This window comes from Cyphomyrmex costatus, unplaced genomic scaffold (genome assembly GCF_001594065.2).
Source record: "Cyphomyrmex costatus isolate MS0001 unplaced genomic scaffold, Ccosl1.0 scaffold75, whole genome shotgun sequence".
Classification (NCBI taxonomy): domain Eukaryota; kingdom Metazoa; phylum Arthropoda; class Insecta; order Hymenoptera; family Formicidae; genus Cyphomyrmex; species Cyphomyrmex costatus.
In genome coordinates this window covers 2026434-2035397 of record NW_017280322.1, presented here as the reverse complement: position 1 = coordinate 2035397, position 8964 = coordinate 2026434, and positions in this window count along the sequence as shown.

The following is an 8964-nucleotide window of genomic DNA, read 5'->3' as shown; positions in this document are numbered from 1 at the left end:
GAAAAAATACTTTACACGTACTTAATTACAAAAGATTAATATGCCAATAAATAAAATTACGAATAATTCTAATAATCTAATATTTTTACATGATAAAGAATCAATGCTTTCTGTAATTCCCATCTGAACAACAAGCTTGTAGTTCGCGCACTCGTTGATCGACGTGCACTAGGTTGGTCAATGACCGACGCAGAAGCTGACGATAATGCAACGCGAGAACCGTTCGAGAGAATTTTTCTGGCAGAGGTATAACTCGACGATCGCGTTCGCGAGCGTTAAAAACCGCAGAATTCAACTCGCACGGTGGTAGGAAAGGGGAAAAAAATACGGACCGGCGTCAGCACGCGAAACAATATCCATCCGCGCCTCTCAGACGTGAAATACACCGTGGATTATTGCCGCGGTAGAGAGGACAGTTGAGAAAAGAGAGAGAGAGAGAGCGCGCATCGGAAAAAAAGAATAACAAAACGGAGACAAAGAGGACGATAAAAAGACGCGGTAGTGAAAGGACGCGAGAAAGGTGAAGGAGGTGGGAGTGAGACGGAGACGGATTCAGAGAGGGTTGCTCGTAGAGGTACCCGGGGCCAGGTACCCCCGATTCTGGGAAACGTGTTCTGCCAGCTTGTTAGGTGTCCCCAACAGTTCTCTAATATATGACTGGCACTCTCTACCCTTTTTTGAGAGAGGAGAACGAGAGAGGACAAGAGGAAGCGAGAGAGGAGAGGGCTAGGTCCACGAGAGAGCGTCCAGTTAGAATGCCATCGGGCTTACCTGCACTCACGACCGCGGCGACGTTCCTGCGTGCCCGCTCGCTTCGGTCCCCGTTGTTTTACGGCGACAAAAAAAAGCGCGTCCTCCTCCTCCTCCTCCGTGCATTGCGCGATAATTAATGGACCTGTGCGCAGCGAGAGAATCCGTTCTCCGTCGATTTGATTGATGGTGGCTGCTGGCGATCCTTTAAAACGGTCACGTGGGTCGTGACCATGATACCGCTCCGGCATTTATGCTTGCGCATCGCTGGAAAATGACGAACAATTATTTCTTATTGTTATGTTATCAAGAATAAAAAATGTATGTGTTGTTAAACTAATATTCCGTTAATAATGTAATCACAATTTAACATAATCAAGGAGCTCCATCAGAAACTTGGTTGTCCAAAATAATTATAGGGGATGTTGCAATGAGAAATTTTGGTGTAATAACTACGATATTTTTATTTGGTTGATATGCGAAAATTTTTGTAAGTCACATATCAACAAAATAAATAATTATTTCTATCAAAATTTCTCCCAGTATGTATATAAATAAAAAAAAAATACTTTTACTGAAATATCTAAAAAATTATAAGTAAATACACAGATCTGAAAATAATTGTGATGAATTATCAAAATGATTACGTAGAAAACTCAAGCATGAGACAAGCGTCCTACATAATTATTTGACTAGTTATATAATTTTGAATCTAATTACACACAATATCTTCAGATCTAACTTTTAGATACTTGAGCAAAATTATTCTTTCCATATTCGCTGAAATTTAGCGAGAAGAGTTCAAAACAGAAAATCATTAATGCATGAATTCTTAATTACGTAATCGAGTTACGAGTCTGAAAACAGCTGACGGCCTCTCGTATATGGTAGAATCGGGCGAGGGCATTTTCAAGATCGAGCAGTCGCGCGGAAGAACAAAGATCTATCGATCATCGCTGAAATCAATCGGCTACTCCGCGCGCGCTTCCCGACGAGGTCGATGATGTCTAGTCACAACACCATTGTTTCAATGACCCGCTGCCCCGCCCAGTAGGTGGCACCAACCTTCACATACTAATGAGCCAACCAGTTTCAAAGATCATCAACGCACGCTAGCGGAGAGATGAGGTGTTGAGAAGGCCGGGCCTTCTCTCGGGACAGAAGAGTTACCGTGATTTTTGTTACTTTCAACAAGTCTCGATTATAACTTCCGAAGGATTTGTAAACCAGATTACATTCTTCGTCTAGATCTCGACTATACTATAAATTAATTTATCTATTGTACCCGCGAGAACTATATGACTTGAAATTATCAAGATTTACCTAAAAAAGCATGACAGTAAAAGAAAGCAACTTCCAAAATACTTGAAATATTATTCTATTCCATTTATGCTTATTTAACTAGTGTATATAGATTAATTTTAATCTTAGTGGTTAACTTATTCTTCAACACTTTTTCTAACTATTCATAAAATTAAGAAAAGACGAAGTTAGTTGAATCAAGATTAAAGTACATTGGTGATAATAGGATGTCACTGGATACCCAAATTGATACCGATCAACCGAGAAGACGTGAAAGAAGCACCAAGCTGTCATCGAAAGCCTATCGCACCTAACAAGTATCAAAGCAATGCGTTATCGCGACAAGGCAAAATGACGAAAGATGAAGGGCAGAGGGGCTTCCATCGAGGAGGACTTTAGGGGGTCTCGACGTAAACCGATCGATCGTACGTGCGAGGTATCGATACCGGCTGGAAATGAGGCAGCTCCGTGACGTCCGTAACATCCAGCGTGAATGAGGCGCTAACGACCAGTGATTACCACGCTCGCACGCGGGGCTCACGAGCGTGCACGGCTGTAACTCACGCACGAATAACGCACGCACGCACGGACACGGGCCGACGAATATAATCACGCGAGTAGGTGAGGATGTCCATCAATCCTGGGCCGCGCGCTAAGCGCGGGACCTCCCGCGATGTTTCTCATCTTCTCACCGGGCCCGACATGGGGCGTCGTCTCTCGCCACCCCAACGGACGTCTTCGAAGCTCTTGGTGTGAGGAAGAAGCGTCCGTGGACTTCTGACAAGACGGACGTGCGAAATCAATGAGCCACCACCAGCGGCTACCACATCGCCCGAAGTGCGAAGACGCGTGCGAAATAAGGTGCGCGGTTGAAAGGGATTTATAACGTCATGAGAATCGCTCATAGAGATCAGCAAGATAAATAATAAAAAGTTAAGAGAAAGACTCTCTTTCGACAATCAACAACTCGCGACAACAGGACTTGAGTCATTTGTTTTAATTCTGATGTACATTCATGTACATACTCTACACGGGAAAAATAGCTTCGCTGAAGTTTGGTTCTAAAAATTTGGTTAAATTTGAAAAAATAATTTTATTGGATTTAATTAGAACTATGTAGAGGACGCTTAAGTTGGTTGCTGGAGTATCAAAACTTTTTGCAGCATTGCTCATCGTGATTGAGTTTCCTGAATTATTATTTTGATAGTTCAACCAAATAATTTTCAGATCCGTATCTCAATTTTTAAATACTTGAGCAAAATTGTTCTTTCTGAATATGTGTTACTTCTGTATATTATATGTTTATACGTATCGAATTGTGCATTGATAAAAAATTGTAGCATATAGGTCAAATTCAAAGTAACGGAAGTATCAAAATTTGCAGCGTCACAATAGGTTTGACTCATGTTGATGAGAAATTCTTTCAATCGACCTACTGCCCGCTCGTAGATTCGTGAACCACCTGGGGTTTCCATGCCACATCGACGTAAGATTAATACGACTCGTAGACTCTCTTAAATTAATATCTACCGTTAACCAATACCTTTCACAAACACGTCACGTTGCTCATGGCGAAATTCCACTGACAATCGTTTCTCGCGAAATAAGTTTCTAAACAACCTTTAAACGTAAAATTACGAGAGTAAAAAAAATATCATATATTTTGATATCTTTAAATATGTAGTTATACTAAACAGCAAATGTCTTTTTAAATTACAATTTTTTTGTAAGAGAAAATGTGAAACAACGAGCAAGATTTCCTCAAGTCCGCGATAAACGTTGTAACACAAAATTAATATATATATTTTCGGAAGCAAAAATAATTTCAAGATAAGTTTTCTCTCCTGAAAGAATCACTTACGCTACTTTACGTAATAACATAAAGATGCGCCCGCAGATTTAAGCACATCGTGGCCTATCGGTGGTGAATCCGACGCGACGTTGTAAAAGTGAAATTACAGCACCGGGGCCGGTAAGTCGAAGGGGATCGAGACGTAAGCGCAGGCATATAATACGCGGGCCTGGAAGTAGACAATGGACACTTACGGGCCGAGAATGCGATAACTCTATACGTGATCGGATGAGGAGGTGAGAAGGAAGCGAGGAGGAGGAGGAGACAGGGAGAGAGAAAGAGAGGAGGCGTGGAGGATCACGATTTACCCATACAAAATCGCGCCGCGCGCGTATCGTACACGACGGTAATCAAACCCATAAATCCGAGACATAACCAACCTCTGACACAGATTCTCTTACCTTTTTATCTACCGCGGGCCGCCTGTGTGCACTCGGTAGTGCATCGCCGATTCCGTCCGATAAATCGTTCGTTTCGCACTCGTCGAGCCATTTCCTTATAATTATCGCGTCTCTCAAATATCTTGTCTCGCTTGCCGATAGCGGTAGCGAGATATCGAGATACGTCAGACGTGTATATAATTATTTATAGATCTGTTATCCTAGAATTCATGTATATAAATGTACAAAATAAAAATCTGTATCAATTGCACGTGGAAAGAACGATTTTGCTAAAGTATCTACAGCTAGCTCTGAAAATAATTTTATCGGCCCATCAGAATAATTATGTAAACTGCTCAAGCATTGTGATGATAACAATACCAAAAGTTTTAACACACACATTCTAGCAATTACTTTGGGTGTACTACATAATTATTTTGGTGGCCCAAAGAATTATTTTCAAATCTGTATTTGGTTAAATTTTTAGATATTTCAATATAAAACCACTCTTTCTGTACACAACAGATGGTTTTTGCGGCTAGAAAGAAAATACAAAACTTATAATTTATATTTTATTAAAATATTGAAAGAAAAAGAGGAAAAAAGAGGGGAATTTTTTTTCAATCCACAAAGTTACGGGTTGTAATTATGGAAGGAATAAATTGGAATAAAAATGCAACGATCGTGAATGCATTCGGAATTTTTTGAAACACGGTGGTTACGTATATAACTATCTCTTTTCGGTTCTTTTTCCCCGATGTTTACGATTATATGCTTTCGCGTTCAAAGTTAAGTCCCGAGAATTTTCGAGTGGCCGGCTCACGGTGAAGACGAGAGCGTCGTCGGGCGGGTCTTGGAGTGTACTTTGTGCCTGGCGAGAAATTGCAGAAGCTTCGAAGGCTCGCTTGTACATCCTCTCGCCCTAGGGGCGAGAGAAATCCTTCGACGTGGCGGGCACGACGGCGCTCGATCGAGCGAGGCCGCAGCCGCAGCATAACATTAAAGAGCGAGCCGGGGTCCCTCTCGAGAGCGCGGGTTAACGTTTGCGTTCGTCGTTGCATCGCCGCGCGGTACATCGAGGAGAGGCGCGGGGTCTGCGTGCGCTCCGTCGCCGTGTGCACGGGATGGGCGTGGTGGTGCACGGAGCGCGGCTATCGAACTGCTCTATCGCTAATAAATCTGCGGCTCAACTAGAATCTGCCTCGAGTTATACGAGGCAGCGGATAACGACGGATCGAGCACGCCGAGCCGAGCCGCGCCACACCACGCCGCGATCCGTCAAAAAACTCCGCGCTGCCATTTTTATAATCATCCGACCGACCGGCGATGATGCTCGATGAAGCTCTGGGAGTTGCCTTCATTATTTCGCAGGCTCTCCCTCGATCTGTACAGCGAGGCGAGCCTTCGACGCTCCTCGAGATCGGTTGTCGAGTCACTGGTTTACGGGAGTATACACCCTCCCCAAGACGTGTATATCTTTTTCCGTTTTCCATAAGGATTTCAAATCTTGAAAATCACTTTTGTATATTAGTACACACATTGCGTGTGTGTACTAATTAGCAAATGTTGAAGTAATTGCTCAGAATTAGAATGATAGTGTTAATATAAATTAGATTTTTATTGCCGGTTAAATAAAAATATATAATCGTATAAGAAATTTGATTAAACTTTTTTTTTTATGTAATCCATATTTTTTGTATAACAAATATCCTACTTTAATACTGTAGAAACACGATAACTGGACGTTCCGATTATATGTAGTATTATAGGAGAACGAAATAGATGATACAACGTCGAAAGACGTACAACTAGAGTCATCTATTATGAACACCTGTAAACTATATAGAAACGCATAGATATTAGCGTAAAACACATTATTTGACTTCAAATTCAGAGACAAAATTAAATACAGATATTATTAATAAAATTCTCTTCGTCGACGCGCCGTCGACTGAACGCCGAATTTAAAATAAAGTGAGATAACGAAAATATTTCTCGTCTAATAAACTTTATTAACGAACGATCGATAGTCGCTCTATGTATCTCGGAAAACTGTGCTTAGCAGTATTAGAAATAGAATTTGTAGAGAAATCAATCATTGCGCTTATCGACCTGAATAAATTAAAAGCGGCGACGGCGTAGCGCGAAACTCGTTGGATTTGTCATTGATTCCTGGCAGACTGCGGGTCAGGATAGCACAACGCCTAGGAAGTGGCTGAAACGGTTTTGTGCCAGGACATCAATACTTCCACGACCCGCACATTACCCGATAATAATGGCTATATACTCACGACGCGAATTACGCCGCGATCGTTATTACCCCGTGGCTCGCCCGGGAAAATCCCTCGCCTTTGATCCTGGATGAAAGCGCCCCAGGCTGTCAAGGAATTCAGAAACGTATATCTGACGTTATCTCATATCAAGCTTTCTACCGTCAAACGCTCGATGCGACGCTATCGATTCTACGTCACTATATTGATGCCGTTGCAATTGCGCTCAATTCGTCTCGATTCACGCAAAAAGAACTTCCGTCATATTTTACGTAGATTACTTCAATTAAAAAGAAATCGAGGTCATTTAATTATTCATAATCAGATAATTATAGTACCCTACGCAGTTATACCTTAAAAACCTTGTTCTCTGGAAAAAGTAAATAAAAAGTATTGCCCAGACGCCTTAAAATTCATTAGATACAAATCTAAGTAATTTTATTGGATTATCGAAATAATTACGTAATCTCAAACATGCTGTGCGCAATGCTATAAAAAGTTTCAATATTCTGACAACTATAGTTTGAATCTTACACAACGTATTATTTTAATTATCCAACAAAATTATTACCAGATCTATATATCTAGCTAAATTTTTAGCTGTGTATTTAGATAAAATTTAGTTGTGGTGTTCTAATCATCCTTACTTAAGGATTAACTTGATGAATTTAATGGAAAATTTTGTTATGACCATTATGACTAGCATGGCGCATTAACACGCGTTTAAAGTGCCACTGAATCAATGCCTTTATGCCGAAACGATATTTCTTACTTTCCACGGAGGAAAACAAAGATGACGATATGTTCGAAGATGAAAACGTCTTCCGGTAGCATTGGGCGTTTCCGCTACGATATTGCCGCGATTGAATACCGGTAAGAATTTGTGTCGCGGCAATTTGTAAGACAGCTGTTCGTAAGAAACTTGGAACGATTGTCCCGCAAGCGTTATATAATTGGCATTATAATTGTGTAGTATGTAACGCAAAGGAGGAAATCAAACGTGATGATCAGTCGAGTTGAAAATCTGCTTCGCATGCAGATACACTACGAATAGTACGAATTGTGTTATAAAGTGGAATACTCCCAACTGAAATTGATAATAATCTGGACTACACTAATCTAGAGTACACATCATCTTACTCTTGAATTAATTAAAGATATCAATTGCATCATTAATTATGTACGCATCCGGTGGTTTTTTAATTAAGAACGTTGAAGTACAAAACAAAAATCGAGATTTCGGGTTGCATCGCTGCAGGATAATGAATATCTTGGATGTGGGAGAGTATTCCCGAGAGTACGAAGTTCTTTTGCAGAGAGAGAGAAGCGAGAGCAGAAACAAAGAAGGGATAAATATGAAATAACAGAAAAAGAGGGCAGAAAGAGGCGGAGGATGGGGAAAAATGAGGCAAAACTGTATCGGAAGATAATAACGGGGTATGCGGTGATCGGGTCCGTTCACCGAAGAAATGGAAGAGCACGATGCAACCGAGACACCAGCTAGATGCAGTTTGATGATGCTTCACAAAAAAATCTCTAGGCAATAACTTATTTGTTTTTTTTTTTTACTTGTGTACCTGTATCCCACTACTTTAACCAGGAATCTTCCCTAGAAACGATAATTACTTGCGCCGACCGTGATATAATTAAGTAATATTTGATTGATGGATATTAGATCAGCTCAATATTTAATCAAAAATTTCTCAGCGGATATCGATATAAGAAGTCGCAGAAAAATATCGTTATATTAAACATCAAAAATTATCTTTTTTTAATCGTATCGACATGACATCATTAAGGATTTATAAAATTTAATTGAATTTTAATAATATTGTCAATGGAAATAATTCGTGCAAAAGACACGTAGTATCACACTTTATACAAACTCAGAGAGAAACTTAAACACAAATAAAAAATTTTTAAGGCTTTCCGAGACTAACCGGGTGACGAAATTGTTCACATCCCAGATATATACGCTCATGCTTGCTGTTGGAGCCAATAAATTTTTCACGTAACCTGTACCAATAAAATGAGATAGCGGGAGTAGAGGAGGCATCGACGCGATCCTGAAACAACTATACTTATCGAGGATCGTGCCTCGCAGGGTCTGATGGAGCCCCGCGTTTTCAGTCCCGCTTCTGTAATTACTATCTTCCACACGTATATATATATATAGGGATCGCGTTCCCTCTTTTACTCCGGTTCATACCAAAAAACCGAAAACTTTCGGTTCGCATCGCATTGATGGCAATAATCGCGCGATTATTTCTCTATACTAGTCATATCATTTCGCTCTCTCTCCGCCACAAATTGTATTCGTTTAATTACATCGCAATCGTGAAGCAACGTGTAACTATATATTCTCTCACATTCCAAAAGCACGTCAATGAAGGAATCGTTATCCCGGGTT